Source organism: Macaca fascicularis, chromosome 13, assembly GCF_037993035.2.
Source record: "Macaca fascicularis isolate 582-1 chromosome 13, T2T-MFA8v1.1".
Lineage (NCBI taxonomy): Eukaryota > Metazoa > Chordata > Mammalia > Primates > Cercopithecidae > Macaca > Macaca fascicularis.
Window position 1 is genome coordinate 97,048,452 of NC_088387.1, and position 27,525 is coordinate 97,075,976.

General features: G+C 46.0%; 1 non-coding gene and 1 pseudogene across 1 annotated transcript; both read left to right on the forward strand.

Moving 5' to 3' along the window:
- The first annotated feature begins 15,897 nt into the window (after window positions 1–15,897).
- On the forward strand, window positions 15,898–20,918 carry LOC141408365 (peptidyl-prolyl cis-trans isomerase A pseudogene; annotated as a pseudogene).
- LOC123568533 (small nucleolar RNA U13) lies at window positions 20,612–20,714 on the forward strand. The gene has a single exon (XR_006691904.1). It is a non-coding gene; the product is annotated as a small nucleolar RNA U13 (small nucleolar RNA).
- Window positions 20,919–27,525: the final 6,607 nt, after the last annotated feature.

Below are 27,525 nucleotides of genomic sequence, written 5' to 3' on the forward strand. Positions count from 1 at the left end.
GGACTTCGGCACTGTGTCTTTTTCATTTGAAAGTGCCTGCTGGGGCTCTGTTCACATCAACATGCCTGAGGATTGCCGTCCTTGTTTCTCAGCGTTTTGCTCTTACAGATAATGCTGCAGTGAAATCAATCCTTAGACGTGGAATTGCAGGCTTCCAGGGATGCGCACTTAAAATGTTGATAGCTAGTGCAAATTGCCTTTCACAATGGCTCTACTGATTTCCATTTGCATAAATAATCCAATCTTTCTCCTCACTCTTAAAAACGCTTCCCCATCTGATAGGTGAAAAATGGCATCTTACCTTCATTTGTCTTTTAAAAATTATGAGGCCAAGCACAGTGGCTCATGCCTGTAATCCCAGCACTTTGGGAGGCCGAGGCGGAAGAATCACTTGAGGTCAAGAGTTCGAGACCAGCCTGGCCAACATGATGAAACACTGTCTCTACTAAAAATTCCAAAAAAGAAAAGAAAATTAGCCGGGCATGGTGGTGGGCACCTGTAGTCCCAGCTACTCAGGAGGCTGAGGCAGGAGAATCACTTGAACCCAGGAGGCAGAGGTTGCAGTGAGCCAAGATTGCGCCACTGCACTCCAGGCTGGGTAACAGAGTGAAACTCTGTCTCAAAAAAAAAAAAAAAAAAAAAAAAAAGAAAAGAAAAAATTATGAGTGAAGTGGAGCATTTGACATATCTCTTATACATGTGAATCTTTTTCTGCTGTGTGTTCTCTTGCTTCTTCTTTCCATTGGGTTCTTTATCTGTGGTTTATTGATTTCTTTTCTTTTCTTTTTTCTTTTCTTTTCTTAGATGGAGTCTTGCTCTGTCAGCCAGGCTGGAGTGCAGTAGCGTGATTATCTCGGTTCACTGCAGCCTCCACCTCCTGAGTTCAAGTAATTCTCCTGCCTCAGCCTTCTGAGTAGCTGGAGTTACAGGTGCCCGCCACCATGCCTGGCTAATTTTTGTATTCTTAGAAGAGACGGAGTTTTGCCATATTGGCCAGGCTGGTCTCGAACTCCTGAGCTCAAGTGATCCTCCTGCCTTGGCCTCCCTAAATTCTGGGATTATAGGCGTGAGCCACCACGCCCGGCCAGTTTATTGATTTCTTTTTTTCTTTTCTTTTCTTTTCTTTTCTTTTTTTTTTAAATGGAGTCTCCCTCTTGTTGCCCAGGCTGGAGTGCAATGGTGGGATCTTGGCTCACTGCAACCTCTGCCTCCTGGGTTCAAGCGATTTTCTTGCCTCAGCCTCCAAAGTAGCTGGGATTACAGACATGAGCCACCATGCCCGGCCTGGTTTTTTTGATTTCTAAGCATTCTTTGTAGTTGAGGAATTGGCACATGGACTCTCACATTGTGGCAAATGTTTCCCCCAACTAATCTGTTGTCTTTATGTATTTTTGTCATAAGGAGTTTTACATCTTTTAGACTCAAAGTAAGAATAGAGTCATGTTTTGTTCTCATGCACTGATGATTCCACTTGTACATTTACGTTTTTGGTCTACCTGCAGTTTATTTGATGTCAAGGAGAAAGGTGTGGATCCACATTTAATTGTTTTCTAGGTGGCCAGTCATTTCCCCAATACTATTTACTGAATAATCCATTTTCCTGACTGCTGTCATTCTTCCTTTATCATATTCTAAATTTCCACATATAGTTGGGTCTATTTCAGTGTCTCTGTGGTGTTCTGTTAATCTTACTGCCTATTCTTGTACGTGTGCCAAATTGCTTTATTTCTTCCAGGTTTCTAATGTATTTTTACTATGCGGTAGGGTTACTTTTTAGAGATTTACTGGCTATCTGCACTTAATGTATTTTCCAGATGAATTTTCGTGTTATTTTATGGGTCTAGTGGGAAGGAAGCATGAAACACATCATTATAAAAGTCATTTAATCATATTGTCATAAGTGCTGCGGAGGGAATTGGGAAAGGAGATAACATGGGCCCTAAAATTTGGGTTTTATATATCTGGCAAATATATAGGTAAATTTAAGGAGTCTTAACATTTCCACAATACTGACTTTTGTTTAAAACAAAATGTGTTTTTCCATTTATGCAAGTCTTCTTTTATGTCCCTCAGTCAAGTTTACAACTTTTCTTTAGAGATGTTTTACATACTCCTTGATAAATCAATTTCCAAACAGTTTGTTCTTTGTGTCGCTCTTATGAATGGACTCTTTTCTTCCAGTCAGTGTATTTTCTAACTGGTAATGTCGTTAGAGGGGACTTTTCTAAAAGGCCAGTTGCGCTCGAAAGTGCTCTGCCTCTTCAGTGGGTTCCTGTTCCTGCAAGGATCTCCCACGCTTCCTCACTGGCGGACAAAGTCCTGTGAGGTCTGGCCTGCTCCCCTTCTCCCCTTCCTCCTCTGTTCTGTGTGCTTAGGTGCTCACACGGTGCTCTCTGACTGCCAGGTCAGGTGGCTCCTCCGTACCCCTGAGTTCTTCGCTTAAAGAAGACTTCCTCAGGGAAGTGGATCTGGGATTGAGCCGGGGCTCCTGTGAATGCTCCCGTACGACAGTGTGATGAGAATCATTCCTGTGGTCGTGTGTTCCGTGCTGCCTCTCCACAGCCTGTACTCCAGGAGGGCACAGGGCTCTGCCTGTCTCCTTCCTTCTCTTCCTCTCCTTCTTCCTTCTCTTCTTCTTCTTTCTTCTGTCTTCCTTCTTCTTTCTTTTTTCTTCTTTGATAGGGTCTTGCTTTGTAGCTCAGACTGCAGTGCAGTGGCGCAATCATGGTTCCCTGCAGCCTTGACCTCCTGGGCTCAAGTGATCTCCTGCCCCAGCCTCCCAAGTAGCTGGTAGCATGCATGTGCCACCATGCCTGACTAATTTTTTTTTTAATTTTTGTACAGATAGGAGTCTCACTATGTTGCCCAGGCTAGTCTCAAACCCCTGGGCTCAAGGTAATCCTCCTGCTTCAGCACTCCCAAAGGGCTGGGGATTACAGACATGCGCCTCTGCACCTGGCCTGCCTATCTTCGTCACTGTCTCCTCAGCTGTTGAGTAAATTCACAGTATTGGGAATGGAAGTTGCATGCCCTGTTTTCTGGCCTGGGGCTTCCTGGCATCCTGGACTTGGGGACAGTGAAAACTCATCTGGCTGGCAGGCGTCTCAGCCAGCTTCCCTCACTCTTGCCAAAAAAGAGACTGAAAGCTGAAAGCTTCATTGTGTTGTTTTGTTTTCTGTTTTTTGTTTGTTTGTTTGTTTTTGAGATGGAGTCTTGCTCTGTTGCCCAGGCTGGAGTGCAGTGGCAAATTTTTGTATTTTTAGTAGAGATGGGGGTTCCACCAGATTGGTCAGGCTGGTCTCGAACTCCTGACCTCAGGTGAGCCACCCACCTTGGCCTCCCAAAGTGCTAGGATACAAGTGAACTGAAAGCTGCTGCTGCTGCTTCTTCCCCTTCTCCTTCTCCTTCTTCTTTCTTCTTTCTTCTTCTTCTTTTTTTTTTGAGACAGAGTTTCACTCTTGTTGTCTAGGCTGGAGTGCAATGGCACGATCTTGGCTCACTGCAACCTCTGCCTCCCAGGTTCAAGTGATTCTCCTGCCTCAGCCTCCCAAGTAGCTGGAATTACAGGCGTGTGCCACCACACCCAGCTAATTTTTGTATTTTTAGAAGAGACAGGCCAGGCTGGTCTCAAACTCCAGATTTCAGGTGATCCACCTGCCTCAGCCTCCCAAAGTGCTGGAATTACAGGTGTGAGCCACCGTGCCCCGCAGACACAGTGGTTTTTAATTGTTTTGTTCACAGCCATTGCCTGAGACAGTACACGCTTGGTAAACACTTCACTGAATCAGTGAACTAGGTTTAAAATAGGCATGAGTGAAAGCTCCTGTGGCAGAAAGGGTATCAAGGTAATGGAATTACTTTGTATTCCTGTATTATATGTCTCCCAGGCTGTCTTTAAGGGAATTAAGGAACTTGTAAAATAAAAAAAATTAATTCCCTTTTGTTTTGTTTCCCGTGATGGCACTGCACCAGGTGGCCACCAGAGGGCAGGGCTGCCCTACTGTCAGGAATTGTAACCTGCAGACTAAGTCTTCTAGTCTTAATGCAGGGCTTTAGGTACAGGTCACAGAGCCTCCCACCTGGGGATCTTCACGGTGACAAGAATCAATCCCCATTTCTCCCTCACTGAATCTCGGCTTCCTAGACTGAGGCAAAAGCATCTCTGTCTTGCTCTTGTGTGAAGAATACAGTATGTCTCCCTAGGCCCACACCTTCGTTCTTAAGTACTGAGCCCTTCTGAGTGCTCTCTCTGGGATGAGCAGTGAATAGGAAGCAGTTCCTACCCTCATGGAGCGTGTCCCGGGCTTACTAACCCTCAGATTCACACACGAAAGCTCAGCTTTGGAGAGATGCCAAACCCTGCAAACAAAGCCAAGAGGTTAACTTAGGAACCTAGATTTATTCATTGCTATATCCACTCAGAAGGCACCTGGTACTGACTCCTGTGGCTGGGGCTTGTGTGAGGGTTCATTCATTCTCCCCAAAGACGTCTGGAATACCTGTTCTGTAGGAGTCCTGCTCCAGGACTAGTGGAGGCAACAGTTTCTATTCTCAGGAAGCTCACAGTGTGGTAGTTAGTAGTGGGGTATAGGCAATAAACACGTAAATATGTAACGTAAAGCTGGTGATAAGTGCTATGAAGAAAACCAAGCAGGACAGGCACATTGAGAGTGATGAGCTAGGGGTGCTATTTTGTATAAGGAGGTCTGGGAAATCTCTGATGAGATTTCTTTTTTTTTTTTTTTTTTTTGGGAGGGGGGACGGAGTCTCGCTCTGTCACCCAGACTGGAGTGCAGAGGTGCAATCTCGGCTCACTGCAAGCTCCACCTCCTGGGTTCACGCCATTCTCCTGCCACAGCCTCCCGAGTAGCTGGGACTACTGGCGCCCGCCAGCACACCCGGCTAATTTTTTGTATTTTTAGTAGAGACGGGGTTTCACCGTGTTAGCCAGGGTGGTCTCGATCTCCTGACCTCGTGATCCTCCCGCCTCGGCCTCCCAAAGTGTTGGGATTACAGGCGTGAGCCACTGCGCCCGGCCGATGAGATTTCTTTTGAACAGAGACCTTAATGAGGCGAGGGAGCAAGGGGTCAGGATGTGCAAAGGCCTGGAGGCAGGAGGGTGGGAGTGTGTGTGTGTGTGTGTGCACAGTAGAATGCAGACCCCGTTGGGGTGTAAGATCCCGCAGATCCTTGTAGGCCATGGTAGACTTTGCCTTTTGCTTCGAGTGACTTGCTGTGTTTTTTTGTTTTTGTTTTTTTGAGACAGAGTCTCACTCTGTTGCCCAGGCTGGAGTGCAGTGGTGTGATCTCGGCTCACTGCAACCTCCGCCTCCCAGATTCAAGTGATTCTCATGCCTCACCCTCCTGAGTAGCTGGGACTACAGGTGCCCACTACCACACATGACTAATTTTTGTATTTTTCATAGAGATGGGGTTTCGCCATGTTGGCCAGGCTGGTCTCGAACTTCTGGCTTCAAGTGATCTGCCCACCTTGGCCTCCCAAAGTGCTGGGATTACAGGTGTGAGCCACCGTGCCTGGCTGTGACTTGCTGTGTTGAGAATAAACTGCAGTGGTGCAAGGTGGTGGTTGGGAAACTGGCAAGGAAGCTGTTCCGGTCAGCAAGAGATAATGGTGATGGTGGTGGCTTTCACCTGGGACATTCTGTAAACGCTCGCTAAATTGAACTGAGCTGTTTTGGTCAATGCTTGCTTCAAATCATGACCTCTTGGCCCCTTGCAGAGAATGGGGAAACCACCATAGGAACAAACCTTTGACAGAGAAACTGTCCTGATTTTGGTAGTTGGTGTTAAAAGGAAGTTTCACTCCTATTTTCAAGCAGGAACCACAGAGTTCTAAAGCGGAAAGGATCCTGGCCAGAAATGTCCATCCGGACCTTTAGTTTGACAGACAAGCTATCTGAAGGTTGGCCAGGTCACTCATCTGAGGTCACCCAGCAGCATCGTGGCCACCTGGGATTCTGGAATGAAGACTCTTTCCTGGCAATTGTGTTTCTCTTGCTGCTTTGTTAATTCAGTAAACGTTTCCTAGGCCCTCAGAGGAGTCTGCTCTGTTCCCACAGTACGAATCCCCTCTCTTCTCGGGTTCTGCTGAAGTCTCCCAGTTACTCTGGCCACATGCTGTGCCCATCAGCTTATCAGCTCTGCCAGGTCATGCCTGGCAATCCACACCTTGCCTTGTTTTCCCAGGACGCTGAACTGGCTCTTGTCCCCTCTCCACGTGGTAGGCATCTTGGCCCTCTCACAATCCAGAACAGTTGCAATGTGGATGAGTGAAAATTTGCAGGATCTATCCAAAGTGCCCATGGCCTTTGACCCAGGAGGAGTTCCACCTCTAGGATTGAGCCTATTAGCAATGCATAAGGGTTTATGCACGAGGATCACTGTTTAGTGCAACATGTTTTGGAACAGCCTTGCCTGTAGCAACTCCTGCAGCCTGTGGCTCACACTCTTTTTTTTTTTTTTGAGATGGAATCTTGCTCTGTCACCTAGGCTGGAGTGCAGTGGCACAATCTCGGCTCACTGCAACCTCCACCTCCTGAGTTCAAGCCATTCTCCTGCCTCAGCCTCCCGAATAGCTGGGATTACAGGCGCGTGTCACCATGCCCAGCTACTGTTTGTATTTTTAGTAGAGACTGGGTGTCACAATGTTGGTCAGGCTGGTCTCGAACTCCTGACCTCAGGTGATCCACCGCCTCAGCCTCCCAAAGTGCTGGGATTACAGGCATGAACCCCCACGCCCAGCCCTCCACACTCTCTTGATTTCTTGTCTCTTCCTGGCTCCTCCTCTGTCACCACACTCTAAATGTGAGTGTCTCCCTGGGCGCTAGGCTTTCCCAGTTCTCACCCTATGCCTGCTGTTTTGGTGCGACTCCCCACTCCCTTGATTTTAAGCCACCTCTGTGCTGACTCTCTCATGGGCAAGTCTCCAGTCCTGACCTGTCAGTGGTCCAGCTTCTCACAGCCAATTGCCTTCTTGTTTTGTTTTGTTTTGTTTTGTTTTGTTTTGAGATACAAATCGCTTACCACAAAATTCATCATTTTAAAGTGCATAATTCAGGGCTGGGCATGGTGGCTCATGCCTGTAATTCCAGCACTTTGGGAGGCCAAGGTGGGTGGATCAACTGAGATCAGGAGTTTGAAACCAGCCCAGCCAACATGGTGAAACCCCTTCTCTACTAAAAATGCAAAAATTAGCCGGGCGCAGTGGCAGGCACCTGTAATCCCTGTTACTGGGGAGGCTGAGGCAGGAGAATCATTTGAACCTGGGAGGTGGAGGTTGTAGTGAGCCAAGATCATGCCACTGCACTCCAGCCTGGATGACAGAGACTCCATCTCAAAAATAAATAAATAAATAAAAACAAATAAATAAAGTGCATAGTTCGGTGGTTTTTAGTATGTTCCCAAGGCTGTGCAACCATTACCACTAGCTAATTCCAGAACATTCTCACCACCTGAAAAAGAAACCCATGAGCAGTTGCTCCTCATTCCCCCGTTCCCAGCTCCTGGCAATCAGGACTCTATTTTCTGTCTTTATAGATCTGCCTATTCTGGACATTTTCTATAAATGGAGTCATTCAATATGTACTCCTTTGTGCGTGTTATTTCATTTAGCATAATGTTTTTGTGGTACATCCATGTTGTAGCATGTAGCAGTACCTCATTCCTTATGTTTAAAAACAATTTTGTTGGATACTATATTTTGTCCATTCATTCATTCATTCATTAGTGGATGAACATTGGGCTGTGTCCACTTTTGGGCTATTATGAATAATGTTGCTATGAACATTCATGCATCAGTTTATTTATTTATTCATTTATTTTATATATATATATATATATATTTTTTTTTTTTTTTTTCTTTGAGACAGAGTCTCATGCTGTCCCCCAGGCTGGGGTACAGTGGCGTGATCTTGGCTCACTGTAACCATCGGTCTCCCAGATTCAAGCGATTCTCCTGCCTCGGCCTCCTGAATAGCTGGGATTACAGGCCTGTGCCACCATGCTCAGCTAATTTCTTTTTTGTTTTTTTTGAGACGGAGTTTCACTCTTGTTGCCCAGGCTGGAGTGCACTGGCGTGATCTCGGCTCACCACAACCTCCGCCTTCTGAGTTCAAGCGATTCTCCTGCCTCAGCCTCCCGAGTAGCTGGGAGTACAGGCATGTGCCACCACGCCCGGCTAATTTTGTATTTTTAGTAGAGACAGAGTTTCTCTATGTTGGTCAGGCTGGTTGTGAACTCCCAACCTCAGGTGATCCGCCCACCTCGGCCTCCCATAATGCTGGGATTACAGGCGTGAGCCACCGCGCCCAGCCTAATTTTTGTATTTTTAGTAGAGACAGAGTTTCACCATGTTGGCCAGGCTGGTCTTGAACCCCTGACCTCAAATGATCTGCCTGCCTCGGCCCCCCAAAGTGCTGGGATTACAGGCGTGAGTCACTGCACACGGCCTGCATACACCAGTTTTCATGTGAACGTGCTTTGGATTCTCCTGCATACACACCCAGGAGTGCAGTTGCCGGCTCATATGGTAACTCTGTGGTTCACTTTGGAGGAGCTGCCAGACCGTTTCACCGCAGCTGCACCATTTGCATTCCTATCAGCGATGTATGAGGTTCCAGCCAGGCCTCTTGAAGTTTTCCCTGGGGGTTCCGGGGAGTGGTCACACTTCATATGTCAATGTCTGAACACTTTCTGTCCTTCGTATTGGTAAATGGCACACGCTGTTCAAGCCAGACACTTGGGGGCCATTCTTCAAACCAACAACATTTCTGACCCCTCCAGCCATCAACAAGACCGCTCAATCCTACCTCCCAAATAAATCTCAAACCCGTTAATTTTTCCATCTCCACTGCCAACACCCTCTCCAAGCCACCAGCATTACTCACTTGAACTGCATCAGAGTCTCCTGCTGGGGGTCCCCACTTCCAGACTTGTTCCTGCCAATCTACTCCATAGTAGAGCTATTTCTTTAAAATACATTTTTAATGTCCGGTGCAGTGGCTCACACCTGGAATCTCAGCGCTTTGGGAGGCCGAGGTGGGCAGATCACCTGAGGCCAGGAGTTCGAAAACAGCCCGGCCAACGTGGCGAAACCCCGTCTCTACTAAAAATACAAAAAAATTAGCCTGATGTGGTGGCGAGTGCCTGTAATCCCAGCTACTGGGGAGGCTGAGACAGGAGAATCGCTTCAACCTGGAAGGTGGAGGTTACAGTGAGCCGAGATCAGGCCACTGCACTCCAGCCTGGGCGACACAGTGAGACTCTGTCTCAAAATAAATAAATAAATAAAATAATATTTTAAGATTTAAATCAAAATCATCTATACATATGTGTGTGTGTACACACACACACACACACACATATTTATAGATATGTATGCATGTATAATGCAAATACAGGGAAAAGAGTCAGCGATTCTCAGAAGGTGCATGGGCCACAGGGCCTCCCCTGATCTGACTGCCGGTCAATTCCCTAACCTCGTCTCCTGCCTCTCTTTCTTGTCCCACTGCAGTGTAGCTAGGCCTCCTCACTGTTCCTTCAACCCAGCAGGACCGCTCCTACCTACAGGCCTTTGCACTTGTTGCTCCCTGTGTTTGAATGCTCTTCTCCCAGACATCCACGTGACTCCCTTCTTTGCCTTTTCTGTGTCTTCACCCAAATGTCACTTATTCAGTGATGCCATCTCTGGCCCATCTATCTAAACCCCTCCCCTTCATCTCAACCTTCTCTGTTGCTTTATCCCAACCCCTATGTAGTACAGTATGGATTTTACTTGTTTTATTTTTCATTTCCCCTTCTAGAATATAAACTCCATTTTTTGACTTTTATTTACTTCTGTGTCCCTAGTGCCTAGAACAGGACCTGGCACCAAAGGAGATCAGTAAATACGTGATCAATGAATGAATGAGAAACATCAGTTTCACTATTTAGTTATTTCCCAACCTCCAGTCCTTGTCCTCAGAAGTAACCACTTTTCATTGTTTCTCTGGGTATTTAACTCAGTTTCTCTAAATAACATGTTACTGTTGCTGTTTTTGATTTATCCATTTTAAACATCTACTCTCTTTCTCTGATCTCACCACTTCCTTTCCATCATCCCAAAACTGTGATTTTGCATTTAGTTAAATCATTAGGACTATGTAAATATTGTTCACTGCAAAGACAAATTTGTACTCTGATTATATTTCCTTCCTCATACAGCATTTTTCTCTCCCTAGAGCTTCTAATTGCCTGTTTCATTCCCTGCAATGCTTATTATTATTATCATAATCCTGATAATTTTCCAATGTGGCACCATATTAGAGATTCTTAGGAGTTCTGTTTCCCTCCATGGTACTTAACACAATTTGTAATTATACAGTTATTTGATTGTTTACTTTCTTAAGTGTCTGTCTCTTTCACTGGAACATAAGGTTTTAGAACAAAGCCTGCTTTGTTTACTGGAGATTCCCGCACCTGGCCCCTCTCTCCTGCCTGGCACATAGTAGATCCTCAACACACATTTATTGAATCAGTGAAGAATAAAATCCAGAAACGTACATATATGAGCATAGGTGGATGGTTGGTTGGACAAATTGTAGCATAGCTCTGGAGTGGAAAAGTATCCAGCATTTAGAAACAATGAGCTACAAAGGCTGAATACTCTGTCAGATATCATTGTTTTGGTGACTGTTACTGATAATACCCCTAAATTTAGCAGCTTCAGAATAATCATTGTATTATGCTCAAGGATTCTGTGGGTCAGGAATTTATATCCACGTTATTGTTTTTACAAATTAAGATAGCTTTGTTTTTCTTTTTTCTTCTTTTACTTCTTGAAACAGGGACTCACTTAGTCACCCAGACTGGAGTGTAGTGGTGTGATCACAACTCACTGCAGCCTTGACCTCCCAGGGCTCAGGAGATCTTCCCACCTCAACCTCCCAAGTAGCTGGGACTACAGGCGCCCGTCACCATGCCTAGCTAATTTTTGTATTTTTAGTAGAGATAGGGTTTCACCATATTGCCCAGGCTGGTCTTGAACTCCTGGGCTCAAGTGATCTGCCCGCCTTGGCCTTCCAAAGTGCTGGGATTACAGGTGTGAGCCACCGTGCCCAGTGTTGTTTTTCTTATAAGATCAAAATGTGCTTATCACAGAATAGTCAGAAAACGTAGACAAAAAGAATACATAGAAAAGACCCCACAATCTAACTCACCTGGCAATAAGCACTGTTAATACCTCCAAAGTATCCTTTCCAAACCCTTTGAGTTTGATTTTCCTGTGAATTCTTCCAGGCTTAAACAAATGCATGTATAAACCCATCATGCTCTGTTGGGACCTGTATTTTCTATTCAACAATATACTGTGGGTAACTCTCCACATTAGTACTAGAGCTCAGTGTCGTTCCTTTAAAATGTTACGGAACATTGCTTTCCTCTGTGTTCACTCGGTCCTGCCTTCCTTCTTTGAACAAATGCCCACTATGTGCTGGACACTGTCTTATGTGTTAGGTGTGTAGGGCTGGTGAAACGTTCCCTGCCTGCTTTCCTGGGGCTTATAGTCAGGCAAGTATTAGCATCACGATTTATTAAACCAATCCCCAGTGGTGGACATGTTGTTTCCATTTTTTTCTTTTTAATTAGTTCACTACTACTACTACTACTACTACTATTATTATTATTATTATTTTTAGAGACAAGGTATTGCTCTGTCACCCAGGCTGGAGTGCAGTGGAATGATCATGGTGCACTGCGGCCTTGAATCTGGGGGAATCCTCCCACCTCAGCCTCCCAAGTACCCGGGACCACAGGTGTGTGCTACCACACCGGCCTAATTTTTTTATTTTTATTTTTTGTAGAGATGGGGTCTCCCTCTGCTGCCCAGGCTGGTCTCAAATTCCTGGCCTCAAGTGATCCTCTCACCTTAGCCTCCCAAAGTGTTGGGGTTACAGGCATAAGCCTCTGCACCTAGCCCATTTTTTCTTTTATAAATACAAAAACCCTTCTACATATATCTTTATTTTCTTAAGATCAGGTTCTAAAACTGGGATATCTGTGGTAATGGGCCATTGAAAATATGGATACATGGCTGGGTGTAGTGGCTGACGCCTGTAATCCCAGCACTTTGGGAGGTTGAGGCGGGCAGATCGCTTGAAGTCAGGAGTTTGAGACCAGCCTGGTCAACATGGTGAAACCCTCCCTCTACTAAAAACACAAAAATTAGCCAGGCATGGTGGTGCGCACCTGTAGTCCCAGCTATTCGGGAGGCTCAGGCAGGAAAATCACTTGAACCCAGGAGGCAGAGGCTGTGGTGAGCTGATATCGTACCACTGCACTCCATCCTGGGCAACAGAGCAAGACTCCATCTGAAAAAAAAAAAAAGAAGAAGAAAGAAAGGGAAGGAGGGAGGGAGGGAGGGAGGGAGGGAGGGAGGGAGGGAGGGAAGGAAGGAAGGAAGGAAGGAAGGAAGGAAGGAAGGAAGGAAGGAAGGAAGGAAGGAAGGAAAGAGAATGAAAGAAAGGAAGAAAGAAAATATGGATACATAAATCCAGATTGCTCTCCAGTAAAATTGTTTCATTTTACATTCCCTGAGCCATGAATGGGAGCATCAGTTTCTTTGCATCTTGCTGAACCCTGGATATGAGCACAGTTAACGACCTATGTTGATCTGAGCGGTGAGAAATGGTTATCTAGTGGTGGGCTTGTTTTCCCATTGTGTCTTGTGTGGGATGCAACGGCCGGCCGGGGCTCCTGAGGCTGGGTGCGCCTGGCTCTGCTTTTTGTTCTGATACCCTTATTGTGCTCTGGTCTCCCTGGGCAGACTAACCACGTGATCTGTTAGGGAACAGACTGTCTTTCTGACTCTTTCTAGCTGGGGCTTAGCAGAGAGCCCGGTCTGTGGGAAACACGTGGTCTTGCGCTTTGCCTCGGTGCCCCTTTCAGACTTTCCCTCTGCCCCACCAGCCTCCTCACGAGGCCATCTGTTCGTGGAATCTCGCTCTTCTGCAGGGCTTAGTCTCACCTGCAACCTTAAAAGCTAACATCACTTGGCAGCCTCTCTTCAAGGTCACCGATAGACACCTTTCAAGGACCAGTAATTGCACACGCCGCACTGTTCAGGATTCTTAAGGAGACATGCCCTTCTCCGCCAAGGCCTTTGATCTTTCTGTCATGCCCGTTGCCTGTAAATGACTTCACATGCTTCTCATGTAGTGGCACGTGTTCACAGAGGTACCTTTGGTGGAGAATGGCCTTCACGGCAAAGTCAAAAGCATGAACAGATGGGACATTCGGCTGCATGCGGATGGTCCCCTCAAAGCCTGCTCCTGTACTCTTTAAGACAAGGCCTTAACCTAAAGGGTTGTTTTGGGATATGGGAATTTCAGATACTGTGACAGAATATAAGGGAGGGATCTTTTTGTTTATGTATTATTCATTTAAAGTGTTTTTCTTTTCTTTTCTTTTTTTGAAACACTCTCGCTCTGTCGCCCAGGCTGGAGGGCAGTGGAGCGGTCTCGGTTCACTGCAACCTCCATCTCCCTGGTTCAAGTGATTCTCCTGCCTCAGCCTCCTGAGTAGCTGGAATTACAGGCACATACCACCATACCTGGCTAATTTTTGTATTTTCAGTAGAGATGAGGTTTCCCCACATTGCCCAGGTTGGCCTCAAACTCCTGGTTTCAAGTGATCCTCCCGCCTTAGCCTCCCAAAGTGCTGGGATAATAGGTGTGAGCCACTGTGCCCAGCCCCAGTTCTCAGATATTTGAATTATTTCCAGTCATTCAAGAACTCTCAGCTGAGGCCCAAGATGTTGTGCAGGAAATACACACCATCCCTGCTGTGTTCTGTCTAAATTCCTGATCTCCAGAAAATTCACGAGCAGCATACATTGGTTATTGTTTGACGCCATTAAGTTTGGGATGAGCCAGCCTGACCAACATGGTGAAACCTCATTTCTACTAAAAATACAAAAATTAGCTGGGCATGGTGGCATGCGCCTGTAATCCCTGCTACTCAGGAGGCTGAGACAGGAGAATCACTTGAACCCAGGAGGTGGAGGTCGCAGTGAGCTGAGATTGTGCCATGGCACTCCAGCCTGGGTGACAGAGCAAGACTCATCTCAAAAAAAAAAAAAAAGAAAAATTTGGGATGGTTTGTTAAACAGTTGTAGATAGTTGGAACATGGCTGGAATCCCAGCGCTTTGGGAGACAAAGAAGCGAGGATCTCTGCAGGCCAGGAGTTCCAGATAACTGGAACATATGATATTGATACTCTTTAAAAGTTCTATTTATACAAGTGTGTTTCTTCATGTATACTACGTTTTTGTTTTTGTTTTTAAAAGATCTTTCTAACCCTTAAGGAAGTTGAATTTAATATGATTGATTTATTGGTTTTTCAGAGTTGCTTAAGGGTTAAGAAGGCTTTTGCTTGCTAGATTTGCTGAGGCTTCATGTGTGGAGTGTTTAACAGAATCAGATATGTCACATTTGTAAATGTAGCTTAAAGTGTCTAAGAAAACAGAATCAAACACAAATTGAGTTCATATCTGAGAGACTTCGTTTACCATATTTATGTGCTAGTTGAGCCTTCATTCAAGATGAAGTGAAAATGAATAATAATTTGAGTTACAGGTAAATTTAAGATTTTGAACTTTTGTCTATAAAGGCTTGAAGAAACCTAGATTGTACTTTACTGAATATTGATCAAAACTAAAATGAAATTCTTCCCTGCATGCAGAAGCCCCCGCAGACGTAACCACCCAATTGACGTGGCACTGAAGGAAGAATGTAGAGGAGCCACAGTGTGCTTTGATGGGAAGAAAAATAAAAAAGATTGTTCCAGAATAACACATGTGACCAGATCGTTTTGCTTGTATAGACAAGGATCTGACCTGGCTGAAAAAGACCTGTGCTGTTGGAATCAGTGATGTCTCCAAAATATACTGTAAGTGAGTAGGTTTTTTTTTTTTTTTTTTTTCCAGATAGAGTCTTGCTCTGTCACCCAGTCACCCAGGCTGGAGTGTAGTGATTCGATCTTGGCTCACTGCAACCTCCGCCTCCAGGGTTCAAGCGATTCTCCTGCCTCAGCCTCCCAAGTAGCTGGGACTACAGGTGCGTGCCACCACACCCAGCTAATTTTTTGTATTTTTAGTAGAGATGGGATTTCACCATCTCTACTAAAAATACAAAAGCCTCCCAAAGTGCTGGGATTACAGGCATGAGCCATCGTGCCCAGCTGTAAGTGAGTAGTTTTTACATGGAGTTCAGAAGTATAAAAGCTTCAGCTGGGCGCTACGGCTCACGCCTGTAATCCCAGCACTTTGGGAGGCTGAGACAGGCAGATCACAAGGTCAGGAGATTGAGACCATCCTGGCCAACATGGTGAAATCCTGTCTCTAATAAAAATATAACAAATTAGCCAGGCGTGGTGGCGCAGGCCTGTAGTCCCAGCTACTCGGGAGGCTGAGGTAGGAGAATCGCTTGAACCCAGGAGGCGGAGGTTGCAGTGAGCCGAGATCATGCCACTGCACCCCAGCCTGGGCAACAGAGTGAGACTTTGTCTCAGAAAAAAAAAAAAAAGCCTCAAAAAGAGTTGTTTAGAAATGCCTCTAAACAAACAATAAACATATGTGAGAAAAGGAATATGCATCCTGGCCAGAAAGTTTCCATGTGAAACTTCTATGTCCATCAGTATGGCAGACAAGGTACCTTGAAGTCCCTTCCCAATGAACATGACTGAAAAAGCTTAAAATTATTTATTTATTTATTTATTTTGAGATGGAGTTTTGCTTTGTCGCCCAGGCTGGAGTGCAGTGGCACAATCTCGGCTCACTGCAACCTCCACCTCCCGGGTTCAAGCGATTCTGCTGCCTCAGCCTCCCGAGTACCTGAGATTACAGACATTCACCACCACACCTGACTAATTTTGTATTTTTAGGAGAGACGGGGTTTCTCCATGTTGGTCAGGCTGTTCTCAAACTCCTGACTTCAGGTGGTCCACCCTCCTCAGCCTCCCAGGTGTGAGCCTCCATGCCCAGCCTAAAACAATATATTTAAACCATTTAAAAAAAATGCATTGCAGCCAGGTGCAGTGGCTAATGCCTATAATCCCAGCACTTTGGGAGGCCAAGGCACGTGGATCATGAGGTCAAGAGATTGAGACCACCTGGCCAACATGGTGAACCCTAGTCTCTGGTAAAAATACAAAAATGAGCTGAGTGTTGTGGCATGCACCTGTAGTCCCAGCAACTTGGGAGGCTGAGGCAGGAGAATCGCTTGAACCCGGGAGGCAGAGTTTGCAGTGAGCCGAGATCACGCCATAGCACTCCAGCCTGGCGACAGAGCAAGACTCCATCTCAAAAGAAAAAAAAAAAGCATTGCCAAATTGGCAAGAAAATAAGGAATCTGAGAAGAACAAGATGCAAGTGAGAGCAGGAATCTATGCATTAATAGGTGTGTGAGCCGTGAACCAGCTTGTCCCACTGGGAGGGCGTCGGCTGGATCCTGGAAACTCCAGGCTTCTCTTTTGACCGTTGCTGCAGAGCCAGAGACAGAACATCAAGCCCAACCCCTCGAGGCAAGGCATCTAGTGGGAGGTCAGATGTCACCTTTTCAGAATCTTTTTGGCTTAAAAAAAATGTATTATTCTGGATGAATCTTAGAATCAACTTGTCAATTAAAAAAAAAATCCTTTGAGGCCAGGCGCAGTGGCTCGCGCCTATAATCCCAGCACTCTGGGGGGCCAAGGCGGGTAGATCACCTGAGGTCAGGAATTTGAGGCCAGCCTGGCCAATATGGAGAAACCCTGTCTCTACTAAAAATACAAAAATTAGCTGGGTGTGATGCACATGTCTGTAATCCCAGTTACTCGGGAGGCTGAGGCAGGAGAATAGCTTGAACCCAGGAGGCGGAGGTTGCAGTGAGCCAAGATAGCACCACTGCACTCCAGCCTGGGTGACGAGCGAAACTCTGTCTCAAAAAAAAAAAAAAAAAAAAAAAAAAAAAAATCCTTTGGGAATTTTTCTTAAGACCTCATTGAATTCCTGTCTTTTGGCTTCTGATATTATCTATACACTGATGACTGCCACACTTACATTTCCAGTTTGAGCCTCTTTCTTTCCTGCACCCCGGACTTAGAAATCTCACTACCTACTTGAGCTTCACTGGTTATCTAACTTAAATCAACACGTCCAAAACAAAGCTCCTAATCTTGCCCCCACACGTGCTTTTCTCTTAGTCTTTCTCACAGCAGTAAATGGAAACTTGTCTTTGTCTTTCCAGTTACTCAGGCCCAAAATGTGGATTCATTCTAGATTCTTTCTTTCACACTTGTCATCCAATCCCTTAACAAATTCTGCTGGCTGTACCTTCACAGTGTGTCTGACTCTAGCCACTCCTTCCTCCTCTGCATCCACCCTGGTCCGAGTCACCAACATCTGCTCCCTGGGTGTCTGCAGTGGTCTCCCAGCTGTGTTCCCTCCCTTAGTCTGTCCTCAACCCTGCAGCCACATGACCCTGAGAAGATGATCAGATGGGGCCACTCCTCTGTCCAGCATAGCACAAGCATTGTGCTGATTCCCTCTCTCCCCTTGCCAGAATGGAAGCCCCAGGAGGACAGGGCCTATTCTTATCTTGCTCGGAGTAAAAGCCCAGGCCCTTCAGAGGCACCACGGAGCTCTGCACCCCTGCTGCTCCCTCTCCGGCACCCTTGGGTCCAGCAGCCACATGCTTGATGTTGCCCAAACACGCAAAAGTTGCAACCACCTCTGAGCTTTGTGCTTGCTGTCTCTCCTGACTGGAGTGCCTTTGCTCCAGAATTGGAATGATTTTCTCCCTCACTTCCTTCAGGTCTCTGTTCTGGTGTCACCTTATCACAGAGGCCTTCCCTAACCACCCCACGCTCCACTCATCCCTATTGCTTTATGGTTCTCCAAAGTGTGGATCACCATCAGACTTAGCGGATGTTCACCTGTGCTTATTCCCTCCCTCCCCTTGCCAGAATGGAAGCCCCAGGAGGAGAGAGCTTGTGTCTTGTCGTCTGCTGAATGCTGCCTCCTAGTCAGTGCCTGGCACAGAGTCGGAGATTTGTGTTTTTTTGTTCTGTTTTGTTTTGTTTTTTGGAGACGGAGTCTCACTCTGTTGTCCAGGCTTGAGACGGCTCACTGCAACCTCCACCTTCCAGGTTCAAGTGATTCTCGTGGCTCGGCCTCCCAGGCTTCTGGGATTATAGCTGTGCACCACCATACCTGGCTAATGTTTTGTATTTTTAGTAGAGACAAAGTTTCACCATGTTGGCCAGGCTTGTCGGGAATTCCTGACCTCAGGTGGTCCCCCCTGCCTTGGCCTTCCAAAGTGCTGGGATTACAGGTGTGAGCCACCGCACCTGTCCTGTATTTGTTGAATGGATACTTGAATGATTGGGAGAGAATCTTAACATAATGCATCTTCCACTTACTGAGACCAGTTTCATTCTCAGGTCAGAGATCTCCCCAGTCTCACCCAGGCCAGTCCTCTCATATGTGCATAGCCCACACTGAAAGTCCCCAAAATGGTGCGTATATGTTTGGATACAGAGCTACTGGCCCACAGAGTGTTGGCCCCTTAGGGATAATGAAACTGTGCAAAAATTATGACAGAAAAATCTGACATAGGAAAATTATGACAGTAAAAGAAATCTGACCTAACTGATTCGATCTTGCGTCTAACCTCCAACCTGTCCTTGTTCATTCCTGGATATAAGCCAAGCTAACTCTGGGAGGAATTTAGTTTGTAGTTTCACATTAAAGCAAGGATGATAATAGTCCTTCCCAAAACTATCCCCTCCTTGCTTGGGGAGTGAAACTGCCTTTGGAAAACTAACAAATTAGCCACAAGATTAAAAATTATGCATTTTTAGGGGTCATGCAGCCAGAGGCCGCAAGATTCCTAACCTCCCTAAATGCTCCTATAGATAACACCACTATTATAAAACCTAAGATTGGTGTTCAAGGTATTTTCAGATCCTGCATTCTGATGAAACAGTTGGTACCCCACAGACTGGTAAACTGGCTCAACTACTTTTGTGATCCTGCCCAGGAACTAAAGACAGCAAGAAGACAGACAGCTTCAATCCCGTATGAGTTTATCCCTGACCCAACCAATCTGCATTCCTCATTCCCTAGCTTCCTGCCCACCAAATTATCCTTAGAAACCCTAGTCTCCACGGCTGGGTGTGGTGGCTTATGCCTGTAATCCCAGCACTTTGGGGGGCTGAGGCGGGCGGATCACCTGAGGTCATGAGTTCGAGACCAGCCTGACCAACATGGTGAAACCCCATCTCTACTAAACACAAAAAATTAGCTGGGTGTGGTGGTGCATGCCTGTAGTCCCAGCTACTTGGGAGGCTGAGACAGGAGAATCACTTGAACCCAGGAGGCGGAGGTTGCAGTCAGCCGAGATTGCACCATTGCACTCCAGCCTGGGCAACAAGAGGAAAACTCTGTCTCAAAACAAAAACAAAAACAAAAAAAACCCTAGTCTCCAAATTTTGGGGGAGGCTGGTTTGAATAATAACAAACTCTTGTCCTTCTGCTTGGCTAGCCCTGTGATGATTAAACTATTTCTCTGTTGCAAAAACCTGCTGTTCTCCGTGCATTGGCTTTTCTAGGCAACAGACAAGATGAAGCCATTGGGCAATTATAGTATGACCCATTATTGCTCTGGGAAGCTTTTAGAATTTGAAGGCAGAGGGTCACTGGCCCATGCAGGAGTAGGTCTTAACCCCGCCAAGGCCCAAAGTTACACTGAGGAAAGGAGACAGTGGAAGCAGAGGTAAGTAAAGGATACTGGCTTCTCCAGACACCACTGCTGCCTGGAGCCCTCTGTTACCAGCCATAGTCAACCCCACCATGTTCTTCAACATTGCCATTGATAGTAAGCCTTTGGACTGTGCTTCCTTTGAGCTGTTTGCAGATGAAGTTTCAATGATAGCAGAAAACTTTCATGCTCTGAGCACTGGAGAGAAAGGCTTTGGTTATAAGGGTTCTTGTGTTCATAGAATTATTCCAGGGTTTGTGTGTCAGGGTGGTGACTTCACAAACCATAATGGCACTGGTGGCAAGTCTGTCTACAGGGAGAAATTTGATGATGAGAACTCCATCATGAAGCATAGAGGCCCTGGCATCTTGTCCAGGGCAAATGCTGGACCCAACACAAACAGTTCCCAGTTTGTCATCTGCACTGCCAAGACTGAGTGGTTGGATGGCAAGCATGTGGTCTTTGGCAAGGTGAAAGAAGGCATGAAGATTGTGGAGGCCATGGAGTGTTTTGGGTCCAGGAATGGCAAGACCAGCAAGAAGATCACCACTGCTGACTGTGGACAACTCCAGTAAATTTGACTTGTGTTTTATCTTCATCTCCTGACCATTCCTTCTATAGCTCAGGAAAGCACCCCTGCTCCCCATTTGCTCACAGTATCTTATGGTCTTTGTGCTCTCGCTGCAGTTCTTTGGGTTCCATATTTTCCTTATTCCCTTCCACATCTAGCTGGATTGCAGAATTAAGTTTATGATTATGAAATAACACCCATAAAACAAAAATATATCATCTGAGGTCAATTAAATAGTGCTCCCAGTTCCTCCTGTGGTTCATACTCATGGTGATTGAGTTTTCATGCTACGGTGTGAAATGTGCCTCCTCAAACCTTGCTACCACATCAGCACATTACCTGGCTGATGTGAAAAAAAAATGCTCCCTCAAAAATAAATGACATAAAAGAAAGAAGGGAAATTGTTACAGATCTAGAAAGACTTCAGAAACACATCAATCAAATGCAATATATGGACCTTGCCTGGATCCAGATTGGAACAAAAAAAAAGTAACAGGGCACTTAAAACAAGCGGGAAGTCTGGGTGCGGCGGCTCACACCTGTAATCCCAGCACTTTGGGAGGCCCAGGTTGGCAGATCCCCCGAGGTGACTTGGTCAACATGGTGAAACCTCATCTTTACTAAAAATACAAAAATTAGCTGGGCGTAGGGGTGGCTACCTCTAGTCCCAGCTACTAGGGAGGCTGAGGCAGGAGAATCGCTTGAACCCGAGGTTGCAATGAGCTGAGATCATGCCACTGCACTCTAGAACAGATGACAGAGCAAGACTCTGTCTGAAAAAAAAAAAGTGAGAAAGTTGAACACAGTCCAGATGTAAGTGAAGAAAGAAGATGTAAGATGAGATGAAGGTTTTGTTGACTTCTTTGAGTTTGCTCTTGAGTCTTTGGGTTGTTTTTGAAAGTTCTGTCTCTCAGCAATCCATGCAAAGTATTTATAGAGATGATGACATGATGGTTGGGATTTGTCTTACAACTTTCAAAAAAAATCTTGGAGGGAATATTTAAAGCAAGAATAACAAAAGGTTGATGACTGGTGGGCACATGGGTTCACTGTATGTGGGTTCTCTCTATATTTTGTGTGTTTGAAAATTCCCTAAGAAGCAAAAAAAAAAAAAAAAAAAAAAAAAAGGAAAGGGCAACTACTCAAAAGGGGAATTTGATTTCTTAAGAGAGAAGCTGTTTTTTTATATTTTTTGAATGAAGTGTCTAAAACAGAGATTCTCAGCTTTATTACATATTCCTCCGGTGTGTAATAACATACATTATAATGCACACTGTGCATTGTGTGAACAAAGTTCACAGTTCAGCGAAAGTCGATTCACCAGGCAAGATACAGAACATTTCCATCACCGCAGAAAGTTCCTGGGAACTTTTCTAGCCACTCCCCATTTGAATAGCTTCCTTTTGCCTGTTCTCACACTTCATGAAAATGGAATCACAAGGTAAGTTGTCTTTTGTCTGGATTCTTTTATGCAACATAATGGTTTGAGATTCATTCATGGTGTCACACGTATCAGTAGCTCCTTTCTATTGCTGAGTAGTATTCCAGCCTATGAATACACCACAATTTGTTTACCCATTTTCCTCCAAAATCATAACTTTTAAAATAACAGTTTTGAGGCCAGGCATGGTGGCTCACACCTATAATCCCCGCACTTTGGGAGGCCGAGGTGGGCAGATCACCTGAGGTCAGGAGTTCGAGACCAGCCTGACCAACATGGTGAAACCCCATCTCTACTAAAAATACAGAAATTAGCCAGGCATGGTGGTGTGTGCCTGTAATCCCAGCAACTTGGGAGGCTGAGGCAGGAGAATTGCTTGAACCTGGGAGGCGGAGGTTGCCGTGAGCCAAGATTGAACCACTGCACCCCAGCCTGGGATGACAAGAGCAAAACTCCGTCTCAAATAATAATAATAATAACAACAGTTTTGAGATATAATTAATACCCATTCAATTGACCTTAAAGTATACAATAAAATGGCTTTTTAGTATATTTACCAAGCTGTGTAACTATCATCAATTTTAGAACATTTTCATCAGTACAATAAAGACACCTGTACCCGTGTGCACTTCTTAAGTGACTGCTACACTAAAAACTCAGATTTCACTGCTGAAGAACTCATCCATGTAACCAAAAACCACATGTACCTCAAAAACTATTAAAATAGGTTGGGGCAGTCACTCACGACTATAATCCCAGCACTTTGGGAGGCTGAGGCAGGAGGATCACTTGTGGTCAGGATCAGCCTGGCCAACATGGTGAAACACCATCTCTACTAAAAACACAAAAATTAACCGGGTGTGGTGGCACATGCCTGTAATCCTAGCTACTCAGGAAGCTGAGGCTGGAGAATTGCTTGAACCTGGGAGGCATATGTTACAGTGAGCTGAGGTCGTGCCACTGCACCCCAGCCTGGGCGACAGAGTGAGACTCCATCTCAAAAAACAAACAAAGCAAAAACTATTGAAATTAAAAAAAAAAAAAAAAAAAAGAAACCTGTATCCATTTGCAGTCACTCTCCATTTCCCATTGACACTCCCAACTCTGAGCAACCACTAATCTACTTCCTGGCTCTATGGATTTGCCTATTCTGGGTATTTCATATAAGTAGAATCATACAACGTGTGACCTTTGGTGTCTGACTTCTTCCAATTAGCGTCATGTTGTTTTAAATATGCATACATGTTGTAGTATATATCAGTATTTCATTTCTTTCTTTCTTTCTTTCTTTTTTTTTTTTTTTTTGAGACAGAGTTTTGCTCTTGTTGCCCAGGCTGGAGTGCAATGGCACGATCTTGGCTCACTGCAACCTTTGCCTCCCGGGTTCAAGCGAGTCTCCTGCCTCAGACTACTGAATAGCTGGGATTACAGGTGTGTACCACCATGCCCGGCTAATTTTGTATTTTTAGTAGAGACGGGATTTCTCCATGTTGGTCAGGCTGGTCTCGAACTCCCGACCTCAGGTGATCTGCCCACCTCGGCCTCCCAAAGTGCTGGGATTACAGACGTGAGCCACCACACCCGGCCAGTATTTCATTTTTTTGTTCTCAAATAATATTTCATTATAAGGATTTGTCACTTTTTATTTATCCATTCATCAGTAGGTAGACATTTGGGTTGCTACCACTTTTTGGCTCTTATGAATAATGCATCTGTGAGCATACAAATTTTATCAAAATTTGTGAAAAAATGTTTGAGTATACACCTAGGAAGGGAATTCGTGGGTCATATGGTAACTCTATGCTTAACATTTTGAGGAACTGCCAAACTCTTTGCCAAAGTGGTAATATTTTACATTCCCATTGGCAGCAAAATAACCTTTTAAGAGTAAATAAGTAAGTAGTGAGATCTTATTTATTATCTTTAAATGAAATTCATTGATAATATAACCTTCTTGTGTTCATAATACACAGAAAAATAACTTCGACCTGAAGGTTGAACTATAATATAAAGGATAAATTAAAGGAACATAATTTATACATGTTTTTGTTTTGTTTTTTGAGACAGAGTCTCACTCACTCTGTTGCCCAGGATGGAGTGCAGAGGCACAATCTCAGCTCACTGCAACTTCTGCCTCCCGGGTTCAAGAGATTCTCCTGCCTCAGCCTCCCAAGCAGTTGGGATTACAGGCACGCACCATCATATCCTGCTAATTTTTTGTATTTTTAGTAGAGACGGGGTTTTGCCATGTTGGACAGGCTGGTCTTGAACTCCTGACCTCAAGAGATCCACCCACCTTAACATCCGAAACTTTTGGGATTATAGGTGTGAGCCACCACACCCAGCCAATACATGTTTTTTGAAATGAGATGTTGAAGTCAGAGACTGGCCTTCCAGGCGGATTAGACCTGGCCTGGAAGGGTTTCCCCCAAGGAGTCTGCCAAAGGCTCCAGCCCCAGCCCCTCAATGGCACCAAGGACAGCTGCCTACGAGGATGTTGGGAAAGGAATCACTTTCAACTGCACATAAAGGTTTTGGACAGTGTGTTAAAAACAAACCAACTACCTTTCAAACCCATTTCAGGGGTCCTTGCGCCATTGCCATCAGACATACACACGCACACACACATACACGTGCGTGCACACGCACAGACGCATGCAGAGTCATGGGCTCTTTGAGCTGCTGCATAGCAGGTCACTGTGCACCGGCTCTGCCCAGCCTGGTGTCCCTCTCCTGGGGCAATGGGACTGAGGGCACAGTGAGGGCTCTTTGGGCCGCAGGTGGGCTGCTTACATTCGCCGTCCTGGCTGCTCCATTCCTTTGAGCAGCAGGCACGGAAATGGAAGACGGGCACCTAACAGGGGCGGGGGCTTGAGAGGGGGACTAAGCTGAGTGCCTGTAAAAAGGCCACTTCAAGCCCCCTCCACACAGCCATTGTTGGGTCTGGAGGAAGGAGGACCGCTCAGAAGCTTCTGATTGCCACCCTGTGATGCGCTCACTAATGGATGTGCATTAGTGGCGTCCTTCCTGGCCACCACGTCAGTCTCCCTACCTCAACTGCTCGCTGGAGAACTCTGCATTCTTCTGGAAAAGCAGCAGTCGTGCTCAAGGCTCTAACAAAGGCCTGTCCCCCACAAAAGGACCATTATGATCACCACTGAGTCAGAGTGGTGGCCGCTGGCACCTGAGCTCTGTCTGGAAAGAGCGGCAGCAGGGACGTCATCTAGCAGGGGCTGGTATGTCTGTTAACAGTGTCCACAACATCTTCAGCAAAGACACCACTTCCAGGAAGTCTACTTGGATTGCAGAGGAGCAAGCCTTCAGTGTGAAAAAAGGGCTTGGGATAAGGGAGTGGTTCTAAAAGAATACATGTGGCTCCACATGGCAATACACCCAGGTGTAATAAGCTCAGGGTAAGAGAGCACCTGCCATTGCTGATGCAGGACTGTGCACACAAACTTACAGGCTCTCTACTGGGGTGTCCCACGGAACCGGCCCTGTGTGAGGAGCGGCTTCAGAGGGCTCTTTGACCAGGGCTGGCTTTCCACAGGTCACTTGGACCCCGTGGGTGGCTGCCTATAGCAGGAGTGCTGGTAATTAGTGGCCCCATTGGTTTCTTCTGGGATTCAGAGTGAACAGAGCAGTGAACTGGCCCACCCACATGTGGAGACTGGAGCAGATTCTCAGAGAGAAACAGGACACAAGAAAGGCCAGAGAGAGAGAAGGACAGAGCTTAGCTCCTCAGCCCAGAGGACTCTGCTGTGCCCAATAGGGGCCACTTTCTGGAAGACTATTCCTTGTTTGTTTTTTAATCACAGAGCTTGACTCTAGATCTGAGCCTAAAATCATAGAATGACAGACCTGAAAGGGACCACATCCTCCCCACCCCCATTGTTCAGATGAGGAGGCTGAGAGGCCTGGAGGTGGGGTGGGAGTGCAGGTGAGGGGGGTGACTGGCCCAGGTCCCTGAGTTTGCTGGCCACAGAGCTGGGGCAGAACCCAGGTCACCTCACCCCCTCCCACTGCTTCTTCCTCCACTCTTTTTTTTTTTTTTTTTTTTTTTTTTGAGACAGGCTTTGGCTCTGTTGCCTAGATTGGAGTGCAATGGCATGATCACGGCTCACTGTGGCCTCTACCTCCTGGGTTCAAGGGATCCTCCCACCTCAGCCTCCCAAGGAGCTGGGACTACAGGCGTGCGTCACCACACCTGGCTAATTTTTTTTTTTGTATATATATATATATATGCTTGTAGAAATGGGGTTCCACCGTATTACCCAGGCCCTTCCTCCACTCTTGACTCTGCTTTGGGCCCTGAGGGTGCTGAAAACCTGCTCTAGGGAGGGGCATGGACTCTGGCCCTCTCCCTGTGCTCTGCGGCACCCAGACCAAGCAGACCTTGGCCCAGACTGCTGCACTAATGCGCGCATTAGTGGATAAAAGCAGTCTCAAGGGTCTCTTCACGAGGCCCCTTTGGCTGGAATAAAGCAAATTAAAACCCCATTCAAAGGTCAATTGAAATCTCTTTCATTCCAGTTCTCTGCACAAATTGATTCCTCTTTGCCCTTGAGGTCAAACCGAAGGCTGGTGAAGTGGCCCAGCTGCAGCGCTGAATGGGAGAAGCTCAATGAAAAGGCTGAGACTGGGGAGGGCATGTTGCAGGGATGAAGCGGGGCAGTGGGATCCGCCTGAATTGTCGGGCCATCTGGGGCACCAATAACCCTCTCCTCTGCTGTGCTTCAGGCTTCAGGTCCTTTTCTGGAGGCAGTTCCATGTCTGCCCTGCAAACCCCATCGGGCTTCCCTCAGAGAGATTCTTAATTAGGGTTTCTGTTGACAATTGTGGGTGCCCAGAGAACGTTTCCTCCCTTCACTCTGCCTCTGAAGTTTTGTTGAAAATCAACTGCTAATAGACAGATTAATAGGGGAACAAGATAAACAAATTAATTTCATGTGTATAGCACGGCAGAATGGCGGGAGAATGATTACCCAGTAACTCAGTGAGGTCTAGATGCCTGCATGTATTTCTTGATAGGGGAAGGGAAAATGAGGGGCATTTGAGTAAATGATTTTCTAGGAAAGTGAATGCGTCCAAGGAACAATGGCCTGGGACAAAGTTCCTCTCTATTCTTTGGGTAGTTGGTGTGAAGGTGAGAAACAGAAAAATCACTGTGAAAGCAGCCTGTCTTATTACACAGGTAACCCCCCAGGCTATCTCTGGGAGTTGCCCTCAGAAAAACGGATGAAAATTCTGTCTGGAGGTGGTGATACTCCCAGTCTCTTCTCAGGTGGTTAATCTTTCTTTCCTGGCTATTTGATGAGATTCCTATGAAGGGAGCCTTCAGACAATTGCATTTCTTTTGGGAAGAAGTTTCCTTAGTCAGATATGGAAATGCCAAAGACAGTACCTTCTGGTGTTTTGGAAAAAATCAGAAAGACAGGGAGTGAGGGGAAGGTCAGGGCAAGATTTTGAAGGTTCTTCGAAGAACTGAAGCTGCTTCTTTAGTTCCATATTTTGGGGTATCATTTTCTGAACCCCAGTGCAATTTTAGCAGTAGTCAGGATTTCTTGAATGTGCACATAAAGGGGAAGATACCGGACTATTTCTCATTCAGACACAATGAAGAGGAGACACTTCCCTGTTTCAGGTTCATGTGTCCTACAGAGGGAGTACGGAAATGTTGCTGGAAAGGAACCCCAATCTGGACCCCAAGAGAGGGTCC